Source organism: Hylobates moloch, unplaced genomic scaffold, assembly GCF_009828535.3.
Source record: "Hylobates moloch isolate HMO894 unplaced genomic scaffold, HMol_V3 SCAFFOLD_11, whole genome shotgun sequence".
Classification (NCBI taxonomy): domain Eukaryota; kingdom Metazoa; phylum Chordata; class Mammalia; order Primates; family Hylobatidae; genus Hylobates; species Hylobates moloch.
Window position 1 is genome coordinate 27,714,648 of NW_026652286.1, and position 20,097 is coordinate 27,734,744.

Sequence of the window (20,097 nt, forward strand, 5' to 3'; positions counted from 1 at the left end):
CTTTTTAATGTCAGCGATTATACAAGCAGGTGTTTTACCTGAGTAATGGAAATGGAAGTGACAAATCATTAGCAAATCATAGGCAATAATATTACAGAACAGTGCAGTGGAAAAAGCAGGCAAGCTTTTGAGAGAGGGGGAAAGAAAGGATAGAGGATAGATGAGTGACCTTTGCCATCACAGGCAAGTCACTTCCCTGGATGGTGAGTTTTTCACCCAAACTATAGGACTATCACAGCCTGTGATATGTGGGAATATCACAACATGGGCATGAGAATTAGTGAGATAAGGAATATGAAAGTGCACTGCAATTTGTGTAAGACTATACAAGTGGAAGACATTATGGTTGTCATGATCATGAGGTGAATTTCACCCTTGATACTGATGTTTTAAGGGGGTTGTCACAAAACTCTGAACAACACTAATGCTAATTTATTCTTTTTTTTGGTAATGCTACAAAGCTGTCTTCTGATGAAATCAGTGCTGTTCTTGGGAGGGAGGATGTCTGGAACTTTCCGTACAGATGGCTGATTGTCTACTAACCAGACAAGGTCCTGAAAGCTTAGCCACTAGTAGAAGGTAGCTCAGTCCGAGGCAGCTGTACCTCTTATCTACCTTGGCTTCCTCACAGCCCCCACAAAGGAGACTGGTTGTGTCATTTCCCTCATCTTCAGAGAACAGGAAGGCAAAGCAAAACTTGGGCAGAGGCAGAAATCAAACTTGGATCCCTTCAATCCCTTATGGGCCCCATCAGATCGCCCTGCAAGGCATCTAAAAATGCAAGCATTTTACATTTCAAATCAAGAAATATGTAGTAAGAGGACCAATGAGTCATTATTTTTCTGAGACAGGGTCAGCTGAGCTACATCATGGAAAGCTTTATTGCACTTGACATTTTAACTTTTGCATATATGGAGTCGACCCTGAGGGTTCCCAATCCTTGAATTTCTTCTTCCTGTAGCTGGGGACCCTTTTAGGATATATTTTTCAAGAACAGAATTATGAGATGCAGATGAGGTTGCCCAGACCAGGAAGTTCAAGTAAGGGGCAGAGAAGAAAATTCTCACTGGAGTTATCTCATGTGAAAAGCACCTTCCAGAATGGGTAAGAGGAACCCAGGAAGCTTCTAAGCTATTGTGGCTAAATTCAACACCTCCAATGTTCCCTGCTCCTCCCTTTATGACATTAATGATCACTGAGGTCACAATGTCAACATAATGAAAAATCTGTTGGAGTAAATCAGACCAAGTGTTTGTGCTTGTGCTGAAAATGCAACAGAAGAGACTGAAGTTTTCACTCAACTTTATCATTCTAAAAACCACTCTGTGAATATACTAAAAACCATCAAATTATATGCTGTAAAATGGTGAATTTTTATTTTTATTTTTTTTTTTTTTTTTTTTTTTTGAGACGGATCTTGCTCTGCCCCGCTGATCATGGCCGACTCGGCTCACTGCAACTCTCTCCGGTTCACCCATTCTCTGCCTCACCTCCGATACTGGGACTACAGGCCCTGCCACCACCCCGGCTAATTTGTATTTTATAGGGTGGGGGTTACCTGTTACCAGGATGGCGACTCTGACTATCACGGGCGCCTCCAAATCTGGAACGGGCCTGACCACCCCCCCGGGCATGGTGGCATGCACCTGTTGTAGTCCCAGCTACTTGGGAGGATGAGGCAGGAGAATTGCTTGAACCCAGGCAGTGGAGGTTGCAGTGAGCCAAGATCACGCCACTGCACTCCAGCCTGGGCAACAGAGTGAGATTCCATCTCAAAAAACAAAACAAAACAAAAAAGAAAACCCCAAAAATAAAATGGTGAATTTTATGATATATGAATTAAATCTCAATAAAAATATAAAAAACAATTACAGCTATAGTTAAATAATTATTTGTCTAATTGCCCTTCAATGCATGTCTCTCACCCTAAATAGTAAGCTCTTTGCAGGCAGAGATTCTTATTTTGTTCAAATCTATACCCCATGAGCTTAGTATGTACTAGGTGCTTGTTAAATACTGTTTTTGTTGAATGAATGAACACATGAATGAAGCCCAAAGACACAGCCATAGGGCTGTGCAAATTTTTTTTTGCAAGAACACTGATTACAGGTTTTCTTTCCTCTTAAGCTTTAACAAACTTACATTTAAGACATATGGCAAGCAAATTAAACTGTCGATCTGCCAATCTACTCATCATCCATCTATCCAGCCATCCATCCAGCCAGCCACCCTCCAACAGATAGTGACTCAGGGTAGAGTAATGGGTTATGGGCATCCATCCTACAACTAGCACAAGGAGGAAAAAACACCTACACCAAAATGCCATAACTTTGCCAGAGGCTGGACTTTCTAGACCCCATGTCCTTTCAAGGAGAACTCAGTGGAAGCTCTTCAAAATACAATCTATTGCACCATTAAGCAAGGCAGTTAATTTTGATTTTAGCAAAGCCTGCCCAGCCAGTTAGATAAACAAAATTCTTTCAACTGGGGAGATCTTGTCAAAGGACAAACAAACTAATTTTAGCATTCATTTCCCTGCTGGATTTTTATTGCTGGTGAAACAACACACACGGTTGGGTAATTACACACACACAGGCATGTAGACAAGGCCCACATGTACAGAACCCTGGCTTCCTGCTAAGGCCAGACTGTGGGGCCTGGTGAGCATTCCAGACACAGATTGCTGAGACACATTGCAGCCCCAGCCCAGCTACACCTGGGTGCAGTGTGGATGTGTCAGAAAATGACAACCCCCAAAAAGCGGGAAAGCCTCTGAGAAATGGGACTGAAATGGAACTGAACGTGTGAACTGGGCTTGCTGCTGGGAATTCTGACTTTGTTTTGGCAGAGGGGAGGGGAAAGGTAAAGCTAAATCAGGATCTTCTGCCTTCTCAAACTGTAGGAAGAAATGAAAGTCAGGGAGCTGAATGCAACTAGTCTGACAATGATCTAGTTTCAAGACTGCAAGTCTATTTCACTTATCGTGCACATGTAGAGGGAGGGCAGGCAGAGTGATAAGGAAAATGGGGAACTTACCTCTTCTTTTAGAGATATGTAAACACATGTTCAATTGTTTTTTAAACAATAATATTCTTTAAAATAAATTCTGTTGTATGTCTCTCCCTGGGAGATGGCACAGCACCAGAGACAGAGCTGTGGTTAGAGCCAGCCTCACACTCAAGAAACTAATTTAAAATGTTTCTAAATTATTATCCACCAATTACAATGATTTACAAACAGTTCTGTATATATTTTTAAATAACTCCTGTATTATACAGTCAATGAAAAATATGCAAATTTGGGTTTGCTGGACCAAAATTTGTATAGGAATTGGCTACTGTATACATTAATATAGACTGCCTTAACAAAGCGAAGGCCTTAAGAAAGCATAATTTACAGATGAAGCAGCCACGGATGTGCTTATCTGAAACACTGGCTTTTGCCCAGGGGTATTAAAAAAGCTTGTGTTTCTGAAGGTTCAGGGAGCCAGGGGACTGACGGCCTCACCCTCCACTTTAGGAGCTTTCACAAGAGGCTCACACTGGGTGAAGAAGAAATGACTTGCCTGAGGTCACAAGCAAAGGAACCAGCTGATCCAAGAACCGAATCTCGGAACACGCATGCCACACTTTCCTTCCCCTTGGAGAGAGAAATAATTAGTGCTGGAGCCTAATGAGGTGCTCGTAACATCCTAATGTCTTCTGAGTGGACTCCTGCCCCAGTTGCTAAGCTACTGAACCATCTCCCCGTTACCCTCCCGAGTTCCGCCATGATAGGCGGGTGGAGGCAGCTCTCTGCATCCACCTTCTAAAGCTTCCCCAGAGGCCCCTGGATGGAAAGAGTAAGAGCCTCTGCTAAAGGGACAAGGTGTCTGTGGGGTGTTTTTCTTGCTTCCCTGGGGTGGCCCATGAGCATCAGTGTTAAGGAACATGACTGTTGTTAGACCCAAGTTGTTCAAATGCCTTCTCTGACCCTTGCTGGCTGAAGGACCTAGTATACATCATTGTTAGTAAGCACTAATGGTACTGAATGCTCACTGGTACTGTGTTAAGTGCTTCACATAAATCATGGCATTCAACCTTCAAAATAATCTTATCAAGTGTATTATCATCTCTATTGTTCAGATGAGGAAAACAGAGCTGTGGTTAAGATCCCAGCGCAGGCAGGTGAGTTCAAATCCCAACTTTGTCACATTTCAGTGCAATTTCTTCTAGCTTAAGTTCCCTCATAGGATTGTGGCAGGTTAAATGAGACAGTGCATATGTTTAGAAAGCCCAGTGACTGGCATATAGGGAGCACTTCCTAATCATTAGCTGCTTACAGGGGTGGCAAGACCTAGTTCCTGCTCTGGTGAAGCTCAAAACCTGCTGGGGACTAAGACATGCAAATAGCTCTACCACTGCATAAAAGTGGTATAACGATGAATGCATGACTGGCTTTGAGAACACACGGGAGAAAGCATCGCAGAGGAGCGCTGTTTAAGTTGGACCTAAAGGGCACAGAGGAGTTTGCCAGCCAAAAGAGGATCCATCTAGACACATGGATAACATATGCAAAAGCAGAGAGAAATGGCAGAGGGGAAGGTATGTTCAGAGAAGGGTAAGTAGTTCACTGTTGCTTGAACACTGGGATCACAGCTAGGAACTGGGCTGCATGGGACCTGGGGGATGGTTTTGAACACCTTGGATGCCAGGCCTTTGCCTGTAAGATGGGGGATACATGAAGGTACTAATGAGTAACAGGCTCTGGCTTCTGTTTCAAAGAGAACGTCGACTTTTCGATTCTTTCAACATTTTGTATTCAATTTTTGGTGGGCATTTTCTCATCAGTATTTTCTTCTACAGATTTTTCAGAACACACCATTTCCTAGTCCTATCTGAGTCATCCCAGACCTCTGGGAGCTGGCCAGACTTGAAGGGTAGACCTCACCATCCCTCCAGTCAAGACAGACCTGTGAAGGTAACATGCCTTTTACAAAAGAACTTTCTCTTCGGAATAGGTTGGTAACTGACACTAACTATGAAAAAGCTGTGGAATCTAACAGGACCTGTTAGAACAAATACTCTAGACTTCAAGTCCAACATTTAGTAAATAGATTTATTCCCTTTCTTTAAACGTAATGATGCAACAATGTGGAACCAAGTGAAACTGGCTCTGTGAGTCACCTTCAGAAGCGGCGAAAGGTGGCTTCTCATTTCCAAAGTTCGCAGTTCAACATGGCCTGCATAAGTAATACAAACTGACTGTCATTAATCTTACCAGAAATCACCTCTGTCAAGAACTGTGCGAGGAGAGAGGGGACAGAGAAGGAAAGAAATATGTACCAACTTGCTCTAGTCGAGTGCATTTCTAATAGAGCTTGACATTAAAAAAAAGAAAAAAACACCTCTCAGATGCAAGAAATGAAAGAACAAACAGAAAACAAATCAATCCTACGTAATTACTTTTCTTCAAAGACATGTCAGCCTGTCTCTGTTTTTTGGACACACTTTTGGTTGAAATGTGGACATAGAAACATGGAATAATTACAAATGTGTGTGTAATATTCCTTGCTAATAACAATATAAATATCTGGACATATATATCAACACATACTTTGTTGCATAAGGTTGAAAAAACTGATGGGGGCTGATGAAAAGCCCTTGTTGTTGAGCATGTCATCAACATCCAGATTCCCAAACATCATATGCTTTCACAGGCCCCATTACTCAGTTATAATACAGTGTGACATTCATTCTCTGAGTTTATTAGGATGTAAATCGAGTTTCTGGACAGACCTGGAAAAGAATCCCTTTGGTTTAGGGCCTCTGAGAAGTCAGATGAATCAACTTCACTCCGGGTCATAGGAGGATGCACCGGCCAGCGAGTCTAACAAAGCTGCCTGCATCCTTTTGAAAAAAAGCTGACCTTGCCAGGTGTGGTGGCTCACGCCGTAATCCCAGCACTTTGGGAGGCTGAGGCAGGTGGATCACCTGAGGTCAGGAGCTTGAGACCAGCCTGGCCAACATAGTGAAACCCCGTTTCTACTAAAACAAAAAAAAAAAAAAAAAAAAAAAAAAAGAAAAAAAGAAAAAAGCTGACCTCTACGAAGAGAAAAGCGGTGGCTGCATTGGCTTAAGGAAGAAGAGAATGCTCTGAAATGCAAAAATATGACTGGAAAAAAAATGGGCTCAATTTCTCAGTGCGAATTATAAAACTGCAGCACTAAAATTTAGTGAATACTTAAAATTTTGCTAAGGAAACACATGGAAACCACTTTGTCCTCAATGAGTTTTTAGGCATAAATGTTTAGGCAGATGTGGCATATTCATCAAAACCTTTGTGCCCCATGACAAGTTCAGAGACATGTTGCAGTAACTGTAATATCCTACTCACAGCATATTCTTACATATTTTAAAACCAAATAAAGGTGAAATTCAAGCGAAGAACACAGTGTTGCTTCTTCCTGATTATGGGTCACCCCAAACTGACACGAGATGAAACAAAACCAACAGCAACCTTTGGAGAGAAAGCCCAAGGCGAGAATGCCTTTCTCAGTTGGGGTTCCCTGTGGTAACAGGACTTTAACCATAAACAAGACAGACTGCACAATCCACACAATTAAGAAACAAGGGGATGTGAGGTGGAAGGGCAGTAAGAAATGACCCTGATCTTTCATTTTTATGACTTAGTGGGCAATTCTTCTAACACAGACCCACACATCTTTGGCCTTCATGCCTTTGGGGGAATGCTTCCAACAACCACTGGCAGAGGCCAATGGGAAATGTAACTTAGAGAATCCAACCAGTTTCCTACCTTTCTGCTTGATGCAAAATTGGGGCACCCTTTACACGATTTCCTACTGTCCTCCAGGACTGTCAGCTCTTCAGGATGTCACCAAGTTGATAACAACTTGTTCTTTTTAGGAGGATTTGGGAGTTTAATGTACATCGTGAGTAAAATCTTCCCTTATCTCACTCAAGCCAGGAACAGTCTCCTGTGGCCACAACACACACCACCTTGGTTCAGAGCATAGGATGACGTGACCCTGGCAAATAGACAGCACTGCTGCAAAGTTTCTTCAATGGCCATGAGCCATCCCCCAGGAGAACGCACAGTTGAAGGGGCACCAGCCCTTGCTTCTCTGCTGCAAAGTGAGCCAGATAACCAGGAAAACCCAGATCAATCCTTTGGTCGTGGTACAGCAGGAAGTCAAGGCTACTGCAGAAGTGAACTCACTCAGGAGTTCTGGAGCTGACTCTGGCTAGCCCCAGTCAACAGAGAACACCTCACTGGGGAGTACTGCAATGATGTTGCTAAGCTAATCAAACAAGGGCTCAGATCTAGCAGGCCATGGGGACAGAGGCAGCAGCAGGAAAAGGTGGGCCTGAGTTAAAAAGGAGTCAAAAGGTCCCAGGGGCCCCCTGCCAGCCTCACCAGGGAAAACTGGTGCCACAGACTTTTGCCATTTCTACTTCCTAAAGCCAGTGCTGAGGACTGCTTGAAAGAGAGAGAGAGAGACAGAAGAGACAGCGTGGGAGTCGCTATCTGCAGCTCAACTCAACACATGCCTCACCACCTACCTGCTACTTGAAATACGGGCCATGGAGCAGTAGTTTCAACATCACCTGGAATCTGTTTTAAAAAGCAGCATCAGCTGGGCACCGTGGCTCACACCTGTCATCCCAGCACTTTGGGAGGCTGAGGTGGGCGGATCACCTGAGGTCAGGAGTTCGAGATCAGCCTGACCAACATGGAGAAACCCCGTCTCTACTAAAAATACAAAAAAATTAGCCGGGCATGGTGGTGCATGCCTGTAGTCTCAGCTGCTCAGGAGGCTGAGACAGGAGAATTGCTTGAACCCGGGAGGTGGAGGTTGCCGTGAGCCGAGATCGTGCCATTGCACTCCAGCCTAGGCAACAAGAGCAAAACTCCATCTAAAAAACAAACAAACAAACAAACAAAAAAAAAACAGCAGTATCCCAGATCCCAGACCTTCTAAATCCGACTCAATATTTCCATAAACTCCCCAGGTGATTTGTGTGCACACTGAAGAAAAAGAAGCACTGGACCCAGGCAGTGGTCTCTGTAGAGGGGAGCACAGACGACCCAGGAGTGAAAACGCAGGTGCTTCTATGTATATTTATTTCTCATCAAGATCTTTCTGATTCCTACGTTTTCGTATGCTATATAGTATATGCGATATTTCAATAACATGGCACATACGTATTTTAAAAACAACTACAACCAAATTCAGTTTAGAGACCATTATCGAAATCAGAAATTCCTAAACGTTCTTAAGTTATGAACCCCTTTGGAGAAACTAGTGAAAGCTAGGGACCCCATCTCACATATGTGCAAAATTCACATCCAGCATGAGTTGGCTCACAGACCTCGAGGCCCCACCTTAGCAGTGACTTTGCTAAAACAGGGCAGAAGTAGATCCTGGCTGAGTAGATGCTTCAATGTACTCTACAATGATTTCTACATGGCAAGACTTGTCTGTTTGCTATAAACCAATTCAGCAGTGGCTCATGGCATTGCTACAATTCACGTTACCCTGAGTTTCAGCACACAGGCTCAGTCTCACCACTGCTTGGGTCTTGCTTTCACCAAACTCCTAGCAGAGAGATTGATCAAGTGGAGAATTTCTGTGTGGTGGTAAAACAGGCTACCAAGGTTTGTGTGTCTTTTGCAAAATGCAATGTGACTTTCCACAAGTTTAATAAAATTCCATCTAATATTAATTTCCAGAGCATTTTGGTTTAAAAAGATCTATACGTATATAAAGTCCAGGAGCATTTTAATTTAAAAGGCTTATAATAGCCCTAATAAAATACACACTTCAATGCACAAAGAGCCAAGGATGATAACAATAGTGTACTTATCACCCTTAAACCAATAGACATATGTAAAATTTTAATTGCAATCCGTGGCTACACTTGTTTGAAATGGACGCAGGCAGGGCACACTTCTGAAGAAAGGCTGCACGCGTTCGAAAATTGACAGTCCCTGTGTCTGAAACTTGTCTTGCCTGAATTGTCTTTATTGTGGTTCAACTGTCACTGTGGAATTGCAGCAAATATATCTAGCATTAGCAGGAAGCTTTTTGTCCACCTTCTGAAAGATGAAACACATCCTAACACACAGGAGACAGTTCTCTAGACAAAGCCCCTTTAAGCTCTTTCTTGGAATGAAACAGATGGTGAAAGGAGATGGACTGATATCCAGGAATTCTCAAACCTCAGAATACACGCAGATCCTCTGGAGAGCCTGACCAAAATACTTATTCCAAGGCCTCAGCTTCATACATGCAAGATGTATTTAGCGAGGCCCAAATCTTGCATTTTTTTTAAAAAAACAGACTTTACTTTTTAAGAGATTATTTCTCTAACACTGTACAGAAATTACAGAGTTCCTTTATATCCCCTCTTCCCCCCAACACTTTGCTCTATTATTATGTACATTCTTTTCTTAGAAACAGGGTCTTGCTTTGTCAGCCAGGGTAGAGTGTACACTGCCGTCCTAAACTCCTGGGCTCAAGGGATCCTCCTGTCTCAGCCTCCCTAGTAGCTGGGACTACAGGCGCACACCACCATGCCCTAATTTTTAAATTTTTTGTAGAGATGGAGTCTTGCCATGTTGCTCAGGATAGTCTTGAACTAGGCTGAAGCTGTCGTCCCACATCAGCCTCCAAAGTGTTGGGATTACAGGCGTGAGCCACTGCTCCTGGGCTATTATTAATATTTTGTATTAGTGTGGTTCATTGTTGCAACTGATGAACCAATATTAATACATCATTATTAACTAAAGTCACATTAGGGTTCACTCTGTGTCTTACAGCTCTACTGGTTTTGATACAGAATGTCACCTATCCACCATTACAGTATCACAGAATATAATTCTACCACCTTAAAAATGCCCCATGCTCCACCTATTCATCCTTTGCCCCAAGTCTGCATTTTTAACAGACATGCAAGTAATTCTCTTGCAGGTAGTCAGGCCAAAACTGTGAGAAATGTTGCCTTAAATCATGAGACCTGGCTGGAAGAACTGTGAGCTATATTGGATTCAGTTTCCCTAAGAGTTAGTTTACTATAATGTGGCTACACTGTAACAGTAATTTAAACTTCAGATCCTCTTAGTAACTACTCTTGGCCCCCTCTGTGTTAGGGGACAATATCCACATTAACCTAGGTTGAAGCTGATTCCCATTGTTTCCTCCATCTCAAATCAAGGCTCGATTAAAGTTGTTACTACTTTAAGTTTCTTCTAAAATATCAAGTGACTCATGGTCTCATAGTTAAATGCCTACCAGCCTCAGGACATTCCAACTGTTGGAAACTCAAATGGCTGGCAAGTGGCAAGAGGGAGCAGTATTAGGCATGCTGAATTCAAAGCATTATGGACAACACACAGGTAGCTCAGTGTGGCATCATAATCAGATGCTCTTCCTCTGGAAAAGCCTTCCACACTGTCAACAGAATCTGACAGAAGTGGATCCTGGCTGAGTAGATCCTTCAATGTATTCTGCAATGGTTTCTACATTGCAAGACTTGTCTGTTTGCTATAAACCAATTCAGCAGTGGCTCATGGCAATGCTACAATTCACACGTTACCCTGAATTATAGCACACAGGCTCAATCTCACCACTGCTTGGGTCTTGGCTTTCACCAATCTCCTAGAAGAGAGATTGATCAAGTGGAGAATTTCTGTGTGGTGGTAAAACATACTACCAAGCTTCATGTGTCTTTTGGAAAATGCATTCTCCCAAACACTTCTGGTGCACTGAAACACACCTGCCAATCATCATCTGTAGGCTGGTAAGTCTTATCATTCCTGCGATTTCTGCTACGGCTCCCCAAGCCTCAGAGTGCTCTGAGACACAGGCTCACTTTTCACGTTAAGTCAGCAGAATTTATGTTGGCTTTGAGGATTGTATGTTCCCTTTGGAAGATGACTAGAGCCTGTACGGATGGGAATCTGACATCTGGTGTCTGTTTCTCTTCTGGGTTTATGTAGATCCCCCCAGGTAACAACCAAAGTCTTTACCAAACTGGGGAGAAATCAGCTGGCACTTTGGCTTAGGTTCATGCAAGTTTCACTCTGTCTTTTCTAGACTGCAGCTGAAAGAATGCCGTGGTGTACTGAGAATAGACAGAATGAGAAGGCGACTAATTTGTAATTGTGAGACAATCCCTGCTGTAGACAAAGGCAAAAAGCAGGCCTTGGGAACATCACTCAACCTCAGCGAACAACTAGATTTCTGGAAGCACTGTAGGGAGGCTGCAGGAAGGGCTCACATAGAGTCACATGCAGGACTTCGCCCAGAGGAGGCCTATGTTTAAGGTGGTGGCATTTGTGCAACAAACATTTATGTAGCACCTACTGAGAGGTAGGTACTAGCCTGGGTGTTGGGGATATAAGAATCAGACTCAGTCCTTGACCTTGAGGGGCTTAGTGTTGGCTTGGGGCAAGCAGATGTGTAAATATTTGCATGGGGTTCAGTAAAGGCCAAAGCACAGAGAGAGGCCAGAAAAGGATCCTTAGAGAAAGAAAGCCTCCCATAGCATCTTGCCAGGCAATGTTGGCTTGGGGGAGGGAGATCAGGTAGTTCACACAGACATGCATGTACAAATACAAAGGACCCAACATGTAAAGTGAACTCGGTGCATGGTTGTCTATGCTAAGTTTCTACCAGGTGATATTTTCATCAAGACAATGATTATTCTGGGCACTTATTCTAAATGGGATTCAAAAAATAAACCACCAATACCAAGGAAATAGATATATAGACCTTTGGCCTTCAAGAGTAGAGGATTAAGCAAAACTAGGTGACTATGGGATGCTCAAATTACCTGCCATTAAATCCACAAGAACAGTAGACATGACAGCTGACAACATGAAATGCTGGCCCTGGTCACTCGTCCAGATGTCACCTTCAGAAACTGCACGCAGGCAGCTGAGAACACTGGTTGTCTGTAGGAATGATCCTATCTCTAGGGAGGGAGCAGGAATTTTAAAAGTATGTTCAAGGCCCAATGTTTTTGATAATGCATTCTGTAGCTAAAGTTTGACAAAATTTGAGTTGTTGTGGAGCTATTAAAGATACAGTGATTCTGAAAAACCACATCTAATTTTACCCTCCAGCTCTGCACCTCCTCACCCCCCAATCAGGGTGTGAGATCTTTCAGGATGGGGCATGACATTTAAAAAGAAAAAAGTTTGGGTCAGGCACAGTGGCTTATGCCTGTAATCCCAGCATTTTGGGAGGCCAACGCGGGTGGATCACCTGAGGTCAGGAGTTCACAAGACCAGCCTAGCCAACATGGTGAAACCCCATCTCTACTAAAAATACAAAAATTAGCTGGACATGGTGGCACGTGCCTGTAATCCCAGCTACTTGGGAAGCTGAGGCAGGAGAATTGCTTGAACCCAGGAGGCGGAGGTTGCATGAGCCAAGATCGTGCCACTGCACTCCAGCCTGGGTGACAGAGCAAGACTGTCTCAAAACAGAAAAAAGTTTGAAAAACATTGAGTTAAAATATGTGAGGATGGAAATCAGTCATTTTCTTCCTGAAGAGTTCAGATTTTGAACTAATTAAGGTACCAGATTTCCATATTAACAGGAACTATCCAAAAGTGTGTTGTACATCCACAAAAGTTGCATATGATACATTCACATGGGGGGAAACAAGGCTGTGGCTGGTGTGTTACAGGGGGGCCCACCCATGCCCTGAGCCAGGTAGGGAAATCTCACAGCTGTCTCTTTGGGGTGTAAAAAGGCTTTTCTATACCCTGCAAAATGGGTCCCAAACCCATCTCCGCATCCACTTGCCCCCTAAAAAGAAAACAGGCCATGGTAGAAAGTCTGAAGATAAAATCCCACAGTGAAAAGGCACCCTACGCAAACCACAGGCCACAAGAAAAGAGAACAATCACTCTAACCTCTTTAGCTTGGCACATACCAAATAACCCCTGTCCCTTGCATAGTGAGCAATGGAAAAATGCCCTTTTCTACTAAGGTTGGCAAAAGTGTGTCCTACTCAAAAACGTGCCTGTGGGGCCAGACATGACACAAACTCCCCAAAACCAGATGATGTGCTTTCAATGACTAAAACACTTGTGCTTATCTTCACCTGGGCATGTAGTGTTCCCACACCATGATGCTCTGCCTCATCTAGCATATTAATGTCGAAATACAGGATGTCTTTTAGATCATCTCCCCCACCTCCCACTTGAGGACACCACACTGAGAAGGTGTTAACTCTAAAACCTCATTTTAAGTGCAACAGAGCATTGAGAAAAACATTCATGACAGGCAGTTTCATGGAACTACAGAATATTAGATCTGGGGGGATTTCAAAGATTACTTGGTTTAATGATTTTTCAGATGCAAAATGAAGACTCAGAGAATTGGAGTGATTTGTCCAAGAAAATACAAGTAGGAAATAGTCACTGAGGTTTTTTTCATTTAAATGTATTTGTGTGTTCAATAAATCCCTTTTTCTGTCTTTTATGATAAAATTGAAGCCTGGCTCCCTTATTTCACATTTATTATAACTGTTGGCTTGTCTTTCTTCTTGTGCTCCAGCCTTCACTCAACAAGTTCAATAAAGGTAGCTCTGTTATTATTATTTTAGAACCAATATTTTTGCTTCAAAATCCCCAGTCCCTGTAACTGTGCCTTCAACTCTCGAGATAGGTACCTACCAAGTGTTTCTTGGTATATGAAGAAAGAATAAATAACAATCAACAATTAAATTGTTGGGCTGGGTGCAGTGCCTGTAATCCCAGCACTTCGGGAAGCCGAGGCAGGTGGATCACTTGAGGCCAGGAGTCCAAGACCAGCCTGGCCAACATGGTGAAACCCCATATCTATGACAAATACAAAAATTAGCCAGGCACGGTGGCACACGCCTGTAATCCCAGCTATTTGGGAGCATGAGACAGGAGAATCACTTGAACCCAGGAGGTGGAGGTTGCAGTGAGCCGAGATCATGCCACTGCACTCCACCCTGGGCAACAGAGCAAGACTCTGTCTCAATAAAAACAAAAAACTGCTTTCACTGTAGTCCTCCCTTATCTGTGGTTTCACCTTCCACAGTTTTAGTCATCCACAGTCAACTGTGGTCTGACATTGGGTGAGTATGGTACAATAAGATATTTTGAGAGAGAGAGACCACATTCACATAACTTTTATTAGAGCATATTGTAACAATAGTTCTATTTTATTGTTAGTTACTGTTGTTAATTTTTTTTTTTTTTGAGACAGAGTCTTGCTCTGTCACCAAGGCTGGAGTGCAGTGGTGCTATCTCGGCTCACTGCAAGCTCCACCTCCCGGGTTCACACCATTCTCCCACCTCAGCCTCCCGAGTAGCTGGGACTACAGGCACCTGCCACCATGCCTGGCTAATTTTGTTTTTGTATTTTTAGTAGAGATGGAGTTTCACCATGTTAACCACGATGGTCTCGATCTCCTGACCTCATGATCTGCCTGCCTCGGCCTCCCAAAGTGCTGGGATTACAGGTGTGAGCCACCGCACCCAGCCAACTGTTGTTAATTTCTTACTGTGTCTAATTTATAAATTAAACTTTATCACAGGTATGTATGCATAGGAAAAAAACTCCATAGTTTATATAGAGTTAAGCACAGTCTGCAGTTTCAGGCATCCACCGAGGGTCTTGGAATATGTCTCCTTTGGAAAAGGGAGGAATAGTGTATGTATATTTTATGTGTTAAGCATCTGGAGAATACAAAGAGAAATGAGATGCATCCTTGCATCTGCTTTAGAGATAAGTCAAATACTATCAATAGTAGACTATGATACAGAAAGGGACCAAAAAGGACTTCCAGGAAGATGTGGGCCTTCCAGGTCTCATTTAAGGGACAGCATGGCTCCAGCAGAGAGTCCACCGTATTGGGAACAATGTTACTGCCACACTCTATGGCATCCTGAACTTGAATTGAAGAGAGTTTCATTTCTCCATGGCCAAATTCGCCATTGTATTTGATTCTTAGAAAAGTAAAAGCAGTATAGTGGGGAGCTCAGTTTGAAAGGCAAAAGAACTGTGTTTCTCTTTTAGAATTTCAACATGTATAGGTCAGGACACTACCACAGGCGTGTTCACAAGAGGGACAGTGTGGCACAAACTGTGGATGAGCACGTTTCTCCCTGTAGGAAGGCAGCTGCTGGAGCTCTGGAGGTAACCTGGGCATGAGACACTCAGAAGCCAAGCAGCCAGGCAGCCAGGCAATCCAGTCAGCCTGCAGACAAGGAGAAGCCAAGGCGGGTGGGAACAGGGTGTGGCAGTGGTGCCCTAGCAGCAGCCGGAGCACTCTGTGGGGAAAGACAGGCTGAGAAGTCGCCGAAACACAGGCCAATGACCTCCAGAGTAGGAACCAAGCTACGGTCAGTTGCCTATAGGACACTCAAATTACCTTCTCTCAGTGCACCAGGAGCTGGTCAAAGTGACTGATACTACTACACAGACCAAATAATGGGGCACCTGACTTCTTTCACTCTTTAACTTGTTCAAACACTTCCACTTCCACAAGAAGGTAGACAGATAAGCTAAAATCATAATTCAAATGGGATTGAAGGCAAAGCAGAATTCCCTAGGCTCTGCATAGTGAGAGAGCACATTCAACAGTAAAACATTTTTGCACTTTAAAGACCTATCATTAAGGCTGGGCACAGTGGCTCATGCCTGTAATCCCAGCATTCTGGGAGGCAGAGGTGGGTGGATCACCTGAGGTCAGGAGTTCGAGACCAGCCTGGCCAACATGGTGAAACCCCGTCTCTACTAAAAAAATACAAAAAATTAGCTGGGTGTGGTGGTACGTGCCTGTAATCCCAGCTACTCGGGAGGCTGAGGCAGAAGAATCGCTTGAACCCAGGAGCGGAGGTTGCAGTGAGCCAAGATCACGCCATTGCATTCCAGCCTGGGCAACAAGAGTGAATCTCTATCTCAAACAACAACAACAACAACAACAACAACAACAACAACAAAACCCTATTGTTTTCACCATATGAACTCTAGGTAGTAAAGTTCATGAACATCTCAGCTGGTGTGCAGACACTGTATTTCCAGTGGTCCTCATACTCTTATCTGGACTGTAGCCACAGTCCACTTCCTTATCTTCCAGATCAGAACCTGGGGCAGGAGGGAGGTGTGCACAATTTTTGTATTTATTAGAAGGAGTCATGGGTTAAACATTTTTCAGAAGAAATGTCTTTGGTGCCTCTACTATCGCCCCCAGCCTGGCATGACCTGTAGAAACGTGGCTTTCCAAGGAGACCCTTATCTCCAGAATACAATACCCAGTCTGCTCAGTCTATAATTGAGCCGCAATGATTCCTCTGGACACCTGGACACTCTGAATCATACAACTGAAAGACCTTTGAAAGATCACCTCTCTGTCTCCTTCTCACCTCACGCAGGAACCCCTTCTGTAATATCTGGGATACACAGTTTTCCAGATTCTGAGTGAATATTCCCAGGAACAGGGAGTGACAGGGCTCATGTCCTTGCAAAACTGCCTCTAGTTTTAACAAGTCTACTTTTGGGCACATTTTTCCTTATGCTGATTAACGGTCACCTTGGTGTCTAGGCAATAAAAAACCTAAGTCTAACTTCCACCTATGGTTCAAGTTTGATCCCCTGGAACCTACTGCTTTTCTAAGTGCTTTCCATGCCAAGCCAATATTTGTACTTTCTACAGACATTTCTATTATGTTTTGGGTTTTGAATCCTGCACCTTGTTACCTGTTCCTAAAAAAACCTCTGCCTTATTCTGAACCCCTTAAAACCTAGCCCTGAGAATAAAACAGAGCTTGATATTGTCTAGCTAGCAGAAACTCTGTTGCCTCCCATATTCTTATTCTATGAATCCAGTTAAAGGTTAGGCTTTGTAGAGCTCTAAGGAAAAGTAGGAAAATCCCTGGGTCTACAGAGCCTAAAGTGCAGCAGGCTGCAGCACCAGGAGAATAGGCTTGGCTCTCAAGCTTCCTGAAACTGGCCGCACCCTTTAGTAGCCGTATGACCTAGGACAAGGGACTTCTCTCATCCTCGGTTTCCATATCTGTAAGATGGGGACAATCACATGTTATAAGCCTTCCAGGATTTCTACAAGAATTCAATGAGATAATGCCTGAAAAGTACCCGCCACATGAAAAGTACTCAGTGAACATGACCTGTATTATTAATAGCAGCAGCAGCAGCACTGCTCCTACTATCACCCCCTTTCTCTCTCTTTTCATTCCACTCATATTACCCAAGCATACACAACGGGTCTGATAGAAGTTGGAAATGTGAGAGAGTAAGAAGACATAATCCCTCTGTTCAAGGATATTCTGGCCTGGGGGACAAACAAGCCCATAGAACCTAAAAGAGGCCATCTGGGAGGTGTTACCAGCTGTTTGGAAACTCAGAGGAGGGAGACCATCAATGTCCATCAATGTGCATCAGTGGAGGCTTCCTAGCTGCAGTAGACTTTTTTTTTTTGAGACGGAGTCTCACTCTGTCACCCAGGCTGGAGTGCAGTGGCGCAATCTCGGCTCACTGCAAGCTCGGCCTCCCGGGTTCACACCATTCTCCTGCCTCAGCCTCTCCGAGGAGCTGGGACTACAGGTGCCTGCCACCACGCCCGGCTAATTTTTTGTATTTTTAGTAGAGACGGGGTTTCACCGTGGTCTCGATCTCCTGACCTCGTGATCCGCCCGCCTCGGCCTCCCAAAGTGCTGGGATTACAAGCGTGAGACACCACGCCCGGCCCCTAGCTGCAGTAGACTCTTGAAGGATTGTGGCAGGTGGGTGGTAATTGATGGAGAGGAGTTTATGGACAGAGCAGACTCATGCAAAGGCTCAGTTACAAGAGCATGGTATCTGTATCAAGGAAAACGTCTGTGGTTCAGAGTGGCAGGAACAGGATGGCAGCTGGGGAGGGGAGAGGATGAGTGGTCAGTGAGGGGATGAAGGAGATGGCAGGAAATGAAGAAATGAGGCTAGGCAAGTTGATCATTTGTTAGCTTCTTAAATGCAAAAGGAGATCCCACGATGCACCATGCTCTGTGCTAGGCACTGGGGATACATAGTGTACAAGAAAGACAAGGCTTGTGTCTCCACGGAGCAGACACTCCAATGTGAGACTATGGAGGGAGGGCTGTGTATGTCATGCTGGGTGGTATGGGGATATATTGTTGTGAACTGTATTTGCCACAGATGACCACAGCAACATCTCTGATCCCACATGCAAGGTGATCTTGCCATCCTCCCACTGAGAGGTGGGATCTATGCACCTTCCTCTCGAATCTGGAGGGCTCGTGACTGCTTTGACCAATACAGTATGGCAAAAGGGACAGTCTCTGCCTTCCAAGACTAGATGATACAAGGTGAGGCAGCTTCTGCATTGTTCGCTGTACCCTTTGCCCTTGAGCCCTGAGCTCCATGTAAGAAGTTTGCCAATCCCCAGGAAGCCACGCCATGTGGAGAGGCTGCAGCCGTCTTAACCTTCAAGTCATCCCAGCCCAGGAGTGAGAAGTGGGAGTGAACAAACTCTGGAGTAACTCTAGCCTTCAGCTCTCGAGTCAATGCCAGCCCTGGTGTTTTCCAAGCAGAGGCTCCAGACACGGCAGACCAGACACATGCCATCTCTGCCGTATCTTGTCCCAATTCCCAGTGCAGAGACCCCATGAACATCATGAAATGGTAGTTTCAAGAAGCTACATTACGGAGTAATTTGTTGTACAGAAACAGTAACTAAAACGCAGAGTTTACTCAGCAGGCAGTGAAGAGCCACTGAGGAATGTAAGCAGAGAATATAATCAGGTTTGTGCTCTAGGAAGATCTCTCTCACCAATGTGTGGAATGGATTTGTTGGATGGGCACTGGGACCAGAAGAAAGGCAATTAGTGAAAGGATGAATTGTCATCATCTGGGTGAGAAATATTAGCAGCAAGATGAGAGAAAAACCATAGTAAGAGATACTTAAGAAATGGAATCCATCAAACTCAGTGACTGGCATTCCACGAACAAGGGAATAGAAGAGTCTAAGATTCTGGATTCTGGGTGTGGGAAAAAAATGGATGGTGGAAACACAGAAGAAAAACAGGTTTGGGGGAAAGAAGAGCGATTACATTTTAGACATGTGTACACAGCTTCAGTGAAAGTCCTGAAATGAGTGGTTGAATTCAGGCTCTGAAGTCAGGCTGTCCAAGTTTGAGTCCCAGCTCCCTAGCTCACCACCTCTGCAACCTTGGGCAAGTTACCAGTGCCCCCACCCCCTGCAAATCCCTGTGTCCTCAACAGGAGAATGGGAAGAGGAGTTCCTAGAACATAGAGATTAAAGTAGGAGGCTGGGTCCAGTGGCTCACACCTGTAATCCCAGCACTTTGGGAGGCTGAGGGGGGTGGATCACCTGAGGTCAGGAGTTCCAGACTAGCCTGACCAACATGGAGAAGCCTCGTCTCTACTAAAAATACAAAATTAGCCAGGCGTGGTGGCACACACCTGTAATCCCAGCTACTCAGGAGGCTGAGGCAGGAGAATTGCTTGAACCCAGGAGGTGGAGGCTGTGGTGAGCCGAGATCATGCCATTGCACCCCAGCCTGGGAAACAAGAGTGAAACTCCATCTCGAAAAAAAAAAAAAAAAAAAATGTAGAATGAGGCCAGCTGTGGTGGCTCATGCCTGTAATCCCAACATTTTGGGAGGCTGAGACAGGAGGATCGCTTGAGGCTAGGAGTTTGAGACCAGCCTGGACAACATAGCAAGACACCATTTCTACAAAAAAATGTTTTAAAAAAATTAGCTGGGTGTGGTGGTACATGCCTATAGTCCTAGCTACTCAAGAGGCTGAGGCAGGAGGATTGCTTGAGCCTAGGAATTCGAGGTTTCAGCGAGCTATGATCATGCTACTGCACTCCAGCTTGCACAACAGAGCTCTTAAGCTCCTGTCTCATAAAAAAAAAAAGAGGATGAAAAGAGATAATGTATATAAAGCACAGTGCCTGGCATTTAGAAGTGTTCAATAAACAGTAGCTAGTCGTGTTAATATTATTACAATGGTCACTATTATTAACCGTTATATATACTTGGTCAGAGGCTAGGCAGGTT

At 44.2% G+C, this 20,097-nt stretch overlaps 1 protein-coding gene across 4 annotated transcripts in view; it reads right to left on the reverse strand.

Annotated features, from left to right (window-relative positions):
• The window catches only part of NAV2 (neuron navigator 2), a 780,691-nt gene that overhangs the window by 138,689 nt on the left and 621,905 nt on the right, over positions 1 to 20,097 (reverse strand). The window lies entirely within an intron of this gene.